Consider the following 8315-nt stretch of genomic DNA (forward strand, 5'->3'; position numbering starts at 1 on the left):
TTTATTTTTATTTCTTCTGTGAGTTGATTACTCATGCTCTTTGCCATTTTTCTATTAGGTTTTCTACTTCTGGTCTTCTTTGTGGTTTTGTTTTGTTTATTTATTTTTCTTTGTTCCATTTTTTCCCCTATTGATTTGGAAGTTACAGATTCTGTTTTTAGTCTACCAATAGTTACTTTTGAAATAAAATTGTAAAAGTGTGAACTTTTATTTTTCTATCAGTATTAAAACCAAAACATTATACTTTGGGGAAAACAATGTGACTGAATTTTGGAGGCAAACAGACCTGGTTGGAATCCCGGCTCTATCTCTTACTGTGAAAACTTGGCCAGGTCAAATGACATGTTTAAAGGTCGATTACTTTATAGACTTGTTTACTCAACATTGCACAAATATTTGTTAAGTGCCTAACATGAACCAGGAAATGGGCTAGGCTCTGGAGATGTAATGATGAGCAACTCAGACAATCTCAGTGTTCATAGTGGGTAGAATAAGGCAGCTAAATATAAAGCACTTAGTCTATTGCTTTATAATACAATAAATAGTAGATATTATTATTATTACATCTCCATATTATGAGAGATTTAACATATTTTAATTCCTCCACACCTTCCCATGCACCAGCTTTTCAAAAACAATTTATATGGCCTTTAGATTCAACTTAATAATATTTATTTCATACATTATGTCCTCTTCGGGAATTATTTTTGATATCTTTACTGTTTTATCAGCATGGAAAAGAAGTATTTAAACACTAACTCTGGCTGAGTCAAGTTGGCGAAGTAGGAGGATGCAAAGTTCCCGTCTCCCCACAACTAGGGCACCTAGGAGATGCTGGTGGGGGACCTCGACACCCAAGGGGATGGGAGGAACCCCGAATGACCAGGTAGGATATGGGGGGTTGGGAGCGAGGGGGGAGGAGAAGAGGAGGCCAGATGGGACCAGTGCCCCTGAGGGGTGGCTAGGGGAGGGGTTCCTGCACCAGGCGGGATCCCTGGGGATTGGAGGATCAGGGAGGGAATGCAGCTGTTTCCCCCGCCCATGCAGGCCCTGGGAAGCCTGCTGGGCTCCCGGGCCTTGTCCTCTGCCTTCCAGGGCCCCCTCCGGCCGTGTGGGTCCTAGGGTCATGGTTGGGGGGGGGGAAGAAGAGGAGAGGTGGATGGGGAGGGACCCTCTGGAATCAGAGGATCAGGGGAACTGCAGCTAGCATTTCCCTGCCCATGGAGGCCCCGGAAAGCCTGCTGGGGTCCCAGGCCTGGTCCTCCGCCCTCCGAGGCCCCCTCCAGCCACATGGGTCCTAGGGGCGTGGGAGTGAGGGGGAGAAGAAGAGTAGAGGCAAACAGGGGAAGAACCCTCCAGGACCAGAGGATGGGGGGGGAACATTTCCCCCACCCACTCAGCCCCCAGGGAGTGTGCTGAGGTCCTGGCCTGACCATCTGCCCTCAGAGGCTGGAGGCATTCTAGGGCCCCTCTGCCCACACTAAGACTAAGCCCCACCGCCAACCCCCAGGGCCTTTGGTGACCACAAGGGTTCTAAGCCTAGACCCCGCTCCCCACCTAAACCACCCACCCACCCAAGTCTCTCCCACCCACAGCCAAGGCCTTTTCTGGCCTTTATTTTTCCTTCTTTTTTGCTTTTGTGGCTCTGTTTTACCTTCCAGTTGTTGTTTCATCTATATTTTTATGTGTTTTTTTGACAAATCTGTTAGTTTTCTAACCTTATTTTATTTTTACTTTTTGTTATTGTTCTGCTCGTTTTTTCTTTTCTCTTTTTTTTCTTTTTTGCCACCCCCCTCCCCCAAGGCTTGCAGGATCTTGGTTCATGGGCCAGGGGTCGGGCCTGAGCTCCTGTGGTGGGAGGAAACTGGACAGCTACATGTAAAAGAATGAAATTAGAACACCATCTAACACCATACACAAAAATAAACTCAAAATGGATTAAAGACCTAAATGTAAGACCAGACACTATAAAACTCTTAGAGAAAAATAGAGGAAAAACACTCTTTGATATAAACCACAGTGAGATCTTTTTTGACCCACCTCCTAGAGTAATGAAAAGAAAAAGAAAAAGAAACAAATGGGACCTAATTAAACTTAAAAACTTTTGCACAGCAAAGGAAACCATAAACAAGATGAAAAGACAACCCTCAGAATGGGAGAAAATATTTGCAAATGAAGCAACAGACAATGGATTAATCTCCAAAATATACAAACAGCTCATGGAGCTCAATATTAAAAAAACAAACAACCCAATCAAAAAATGGGCAGAAGACCTAAGTAGACATTTCTCCAAGGAGGATATACAGATGGCCAAGGGGCACATGAAAGGATGCTCAACATCACTAATTATTAGAGAAATGAAAATCAAAACTACATTCTGACCTCACACTGGTCAGAATGGCCATCATCAAATGATCTACAAACAATAAATGCTGGAGAGGGTGTGGAGAAAAGGGAACCCTCTTGCACTGTTGGTGGGAATGTAAATTGATACAGCCACTATGGAGAACACTATGGAGTTTCCTTAAAAAACTAAAAATAGAAGTGCCATATGACCCAGCAATCCCACAACTACTATATACATACTACTGGGCATATACCCTTAGAAAACCATAATTCAAAAGGACACAAGGAGAGGAGCTTAAAGATGGCAGAAGAGTAAGATGCGGAGATCACCTTCCTCCCCACAAATACATCAGAGATACATCTACACGTGGAACAACTCCTACAGAACACCTACTGAACGCTGGCAGAAGACCTCAGACTTCCCAAAAGGCAAGAAACTCCCCACGTACCTGGGTAGGGCAAAAGAAAAGAGAAAAAACAGAGACAAAAGAATGGGGACAGGACCTGCACCAGTGGGAGGGAGCTGTGAAGGAGGAAAGGTTTCCACACACTAGAAGCCCCTTCGCGGGCGGAGACTGCGGGTGGCAGAGGTGGAAGCTTCAGAGCCATGGAGGAGAGCACAGCCACCGGGGTGCGGAGGGCAAAGTGGAGGGATTCCTGCATAGAGGATCCGTGCCGACCAGCACTCACCAGCCTGAGAGGATTGTCTGCTCACCCGCCGGGACGGGCTCGGGCTTCAAAGGTCGGATTCCAGGGAGAGGACTGGGGTTGGCTGCGTGAACACAGCCTGAAGGGGTTAGTGCGCCACGGCTAGCCGGGAGGGAGTCCGGGAAAAGTCTGGAGCTGCCGAAGAGACAAGAGACTTTCTCTTGCTGGTTTGTTTCCTGGTGCGCGAGGAGAGGGGATTCAGAGCGCTGTTTAAAGGAGCTCCAGAGACAGGCGTGAGCCGCGGCTCTGAGCGCGGACCCCAGAGACGGGCGTGAAACGCTAAGGCGGTCACTGCCGCGACCAAGCAGCCTGTGTGCAAGCACAGATCACTATCCACACCTCCCCTCCCGGGAGCCTGTGCGGACCGCCACTGCCAGGGTCCCGTGATCCAGGGACAACTTCCCTGGGAGAACACATGGCATGCCTCAGGCTGTTGCAACGTCATGCCGGGCCTCTGCGGCTGCAGGCTCGAGGCCTCTGCAGGCTCACCCTGCACTCCATACCCCTCCCTCCCCGCGGCCTGACTGAGCCAGAGCTCCCGAATTAGCGGCTCCTTTAACCCCGTCCTCTCAGAGCGAAGAACAGACGCCCTCAGGCCACCTACACACAGAGGAGAGTCCAAATCCAAAGCTGAACCCCAGGAGCTGTGCGAACAAAGAAGAGAAAAGGAAATTTCTCCCAGCAGCCTCAGGAGCAGCGGACTAAATCTCCACAATCAGCTTGATGTACCCTGCATCTGTGGGATACCTGAAGAGGCAACCAATCATCCCAAATTGAGGAGGTGGACTTTGGGAGCAACGATATATATTTTTTTTTCCCTTTTTCTCTTTTAGTGAGTGTGTATGTGTATGCTTCTCTGTGTGGTTTTGTCTGTATTGCTTTGCTTTTACCAATTGTCCTAGGGTTCTGTCCGTTTTTTTTTTTTTTACTTAAAAAATTTTTTTCTTAATAATTATTTTTTATTTTAATGACTTTTAAATTTTATTTTATCTTCTTTCTTTCTTTCTTTCCTTCTTTCTTTCTTTCTTTATTTTCTCACTTTTATTCTGCACCGTGTGGATGACAGGCTCTTGGTGCTCCAGCCAGATGTCAGGGTTGTGCCTCTGAGGTGGGAGAGCCAAGCTCAGGACACTGGTCCATAAGAGACCTCCCAGCTCCACGTAATATCAAATGGCAAAAATCTCTCAGAGATCTCCATCTCAACACCAAGACCCAGCTCCACTCAACGACCAGCAAGCTACAGTGCTGGACACCCTATGCCAAACAACTAGCAAGACAGGAACACATTCCCACCCATTAGCAGAGAGGCTACCTAAAATCATAATAAGGCCACAGACACCCCAAAACATACCACCAGACGTGGACCTGCCCACCAGAGAGACAAGATCCAGCCTCATCCACCAGAACACAGGCACTAGTCCCCTCCACCAGGAAGCCTACATAACCCACTGAACCAACCTTAGCCACTGGGGACAGACACCAAAAACGAGAACAACGAACCTGCAGCCTGCGAAAAGGAGACCCCAAACACAGTAAGTCAAGCAAAATGAGAAGACAGAGAAACACACAGCTGATGAAGGAGCAAGGTAAAAACCCACCAGACGTAACAAATGAAGAGGAAATAGGCAGTCTCACTGAAACAGAATTCAGAATTATGATAGTAAAGATGATCGAAAATCTTGGAAATAGAATGGAGAAAATACAAGAAACATTTAACAAGGACCTAGAAGAACTAAACATGAAAAGATGAAACAAACAATGATGAACAACACAATAAATGAAATTAAAAATTCTCTAGAAGGGATCAATAGCAGAATAACTGAGGCACAAGAACGGATAAGTGACCTGGAAGATAAAATAGTGGAAATAACTACTGCAGAGCATAATAAAGAAAAAAGAATGAAAAGAATTGAGGACAGTCTCAGAGAGCTCTGGGACAACAATAAACACACCAACATTCGAATTATAGGGGTCCCAGAAGAAGAAGAGCAAAAGAAAGGGACAGAGAAAATATTTGAAGAGATTATAGTTGAAAACTTCACCAATATGGGAAAGGAAATAGTTAATCAAGTCCAGGAAGCACAGAGAGTCCCATACAGGATAAATCCAAGGAAAAACATGCCAAGCCACATATTAATCAAACCATCAAAAATTAATTACAAAAAACAATTATTAAAAGTAACAAGGGAAAAACAACAAATAACATGTAAGGGAATCCCCATAAGGTTAACAGCTGATCTTTCAGCAGAAACTCTGCAAGCCAGAAGGGAGTGGCAGGACATATTTAAAGTAATGAAGGAGAAAAACATACAAAGATTACTCTACCCAGCTAGGATCTCATTCAGATTTGATGGAGAAATTAAAAGCTTTACAGAGAAGCAAAAGCTAAGGGTATTCAGCACCACCAAACCAGCTTTACAACAAGTGCTAAAGGAACTTCTCTAGGCAGGAACCACAAGAGAAGGAAAAGACCTACAATAGCAAACCCAAAACAGTTAAAAAAATGGTAATAGGAACATACATATTGATAATTACCTTAAATGTAAATGGATTAAATGCTCCCACCAAAAGACATAGACTGGCTGAATGGATACAAAAACAAGACCCATATATATGCTGTCTACAAGAGACCCACTTCATACCTAGGGACACATACAGACTGAAAGGGAGGGGATGGAAAAAGATATTTCATGCAAATGGAAATCAAAAGAAAGCTGGAGTAGCAAGTCTCATATCAGACAAAATAGACTTTAAAATAAAGACTATTACAAGACACAAAGAAGGATACTACATAATGATCAAGGGATCAATCCAAGAAGAAGATATAACAATTGTAAATATCTATTCACCCAACATAGGAGCACCTCAATACATAAGGCAAACACTAACAGCCATAAAAGGGGAAACGGACAGTAACACAATCATAGTAGGGGACTTTAACACCCCACTTTCACCAATGGACTGATCATCCAAAATGAAAATAAATAAGGAAAAACAAGCTTTAAATGATACATTAAACAAGATGGACTTAATTGATATTTATAGGACATTCCATCCAAAAACAACGGAATACACATTCTTCTCAAGTGCCCATGGAACATTCTCCAGGACAGATCATATCTTGGGTCACAAATCAAGCCTTGGTAAATTTAAGAAAACTGAAATCATATCAAGTATCTTTTCTGACCACAACGCTATGAGACTAGGTATCAATTACAGGAAAAAATCTGTAAAAAATACAAACACATGGAGGCTAAACAACACACTACTTTTTTTTAACATCTTTATTAGAGTATAATTGCTTTACAGTGGTGTGTTGTTTCTGCTTTATAACAAAGTGAATCAGTTATATATATACATATGTCCCCATATCGCTTCCCTCTTGCACCTCCCTCCCTCCCATCCTCCCTATCCCACCCCTCTAGGTGGTCACAAAGCACCGAGCTGATCTCCCTGTGCTATGCGGCTGCTTCTCACTAGCTATCTATTTTACGTTTGGTAGTGTATATATGTCCATGCCACTCTCTCACTTTGTCCCAGCTTCCCCTTCCCCTTCCCCGTATCCTCAAGTCCACTCTCTAGTAGGTCTGCATCTTTCTTCCCGTCTTGCCCCTAGATTCTTTGGACCTTTTTTTTTTCTTTTTTTAGATTCCATATATATGTGTTAGCATATGGTATTTGTTTTTTTCATTCTGACTTACTTCACTCTGTATGACAGTCTCGAGGTCCATCCACCTCACCACAAATAACTCAGTTTCGTTCCTGTTTATGGCTGAGTAATATTCAATTGTATATATATGCCACATCTGCTTTATCCATTCATCTGTTGATGGACACTTAGGTTGCTTCCATGTCCTGGCTCTTGTAAACAGAGCTGCAGTGAACATTGTGGTACATGACCCTCTTTGAATTATGGTTTTCTCAGGGTATATGCCCAGTAGTGGGATTGCTGGGTCATATGGTAGTTCTATTTTTAGTTTTTTAAGGAACCTCCATACTGTTCTCCATAGTGGCTGTATCAGTTTACATTCCCACCAACAGTGCAAGAGGGTTCCCTTTTCTTCACACCCTCTCCAGCATTAATTGTTTGTAGACTTTTTGTTGATGGCCATTCTGACTGGTGTGAGATGATATCTCATTGTAGTTTTGATTTGCCTTTCTCTAATGATTAATGATGTTGAGGATTCTTTCATGTGTTTGTTGGCAATCTGTATATCTCTTTAGAGAAATGTCTATTTAGGTCTTCTGCCCATTTTTGCATTGGGTTGTTTGTTTTTTTTGTTATTGAGCTGCATGAGTTGCTTGTATGTTTTGGAGATTAATCCTTTGTCCGTTGCTTCATTTGCAAATATTTTCTCCCATTCTGAGTGTTGTCTTTTCATCCTGTTTATGGTTTCCTTTGCTGTGCAGAAGCTTTTAAGTTTAATTAGGTCCCATTTGTTTATTTTTCTTTTTATTTTCATTACTCTAGGAGGTGGGTCAAAATGGAACTTGCTCTGATTTATGTCATAGAGTGTTCTGCCGATGTTTTCCTCTAAGAGTTTGATGGTGTCTGGCCTTACATTTAGGTCTTTCATCCATTTTGAGTTTATTTTTGTGTATGGTGTTAGGGAATGTTCTAAATTCATTGTTTTACATATAGCTGTCCAGTTTTTCCAGCACCACGTATTGAAGAGGCTGTATTTTCTCCACTGTATATTCTTGCCTCCTTTATCAAAGATAAGGTGACCATATGTGTGTGGGTTTATCTCTGTGCTTTTCTATCCTGTTCCATTGATCTATATTTCTGTTTTTGTGCCAGTACCATACTGTCTTGATTACCATTGCTTTGGAGTATAGTCTGAAGTCAGGGAACCTGATACCTCCAGCTCTGTTTTTCTTTCTCAAGATTGCTTTGGCTCTTCGGGGTCTTTTGTGTTTCCATACAAATTGTGAAATTTTTTGTTCTAGTTCTGTGAAAAATGCCAGTGGTAGTTTGACAGGGATTGCATTGAATCTGTACATTGCTTTGGGTGGTAGAGTCATTTTCCCAATGTTGATTCTTCCAATCCAAGAACATGGTATATCTCTCCATCTGTTTGTATCATGTTTAATTTCTTTCATTAATGTCTTATAAATTTCTGCATACAGGTCTTTTGTCTCCTTAGGTAGGTTTATTCCTAGATATTTTATTCTTTTTGTTGCAATGGTAAATGGGAGTGTTTTCTTAATTTCACTTTCAGATTTTTCATCATTAGGGTATAGGAATGCAAGAGATTTCT

This window comes from Delphinus delphis, chromosome 12 (genome assembly GCF_949987515.2).
Source record: "Delphinus delphis chromosome 12, mDelDel1.2, whole genome shotgun sequence".
NCBI lineage: Eukaryota > Metazoa > Chordata > Mammalia > Artiodactyla > Delphinidae > Delphinus > Delphinus delphis.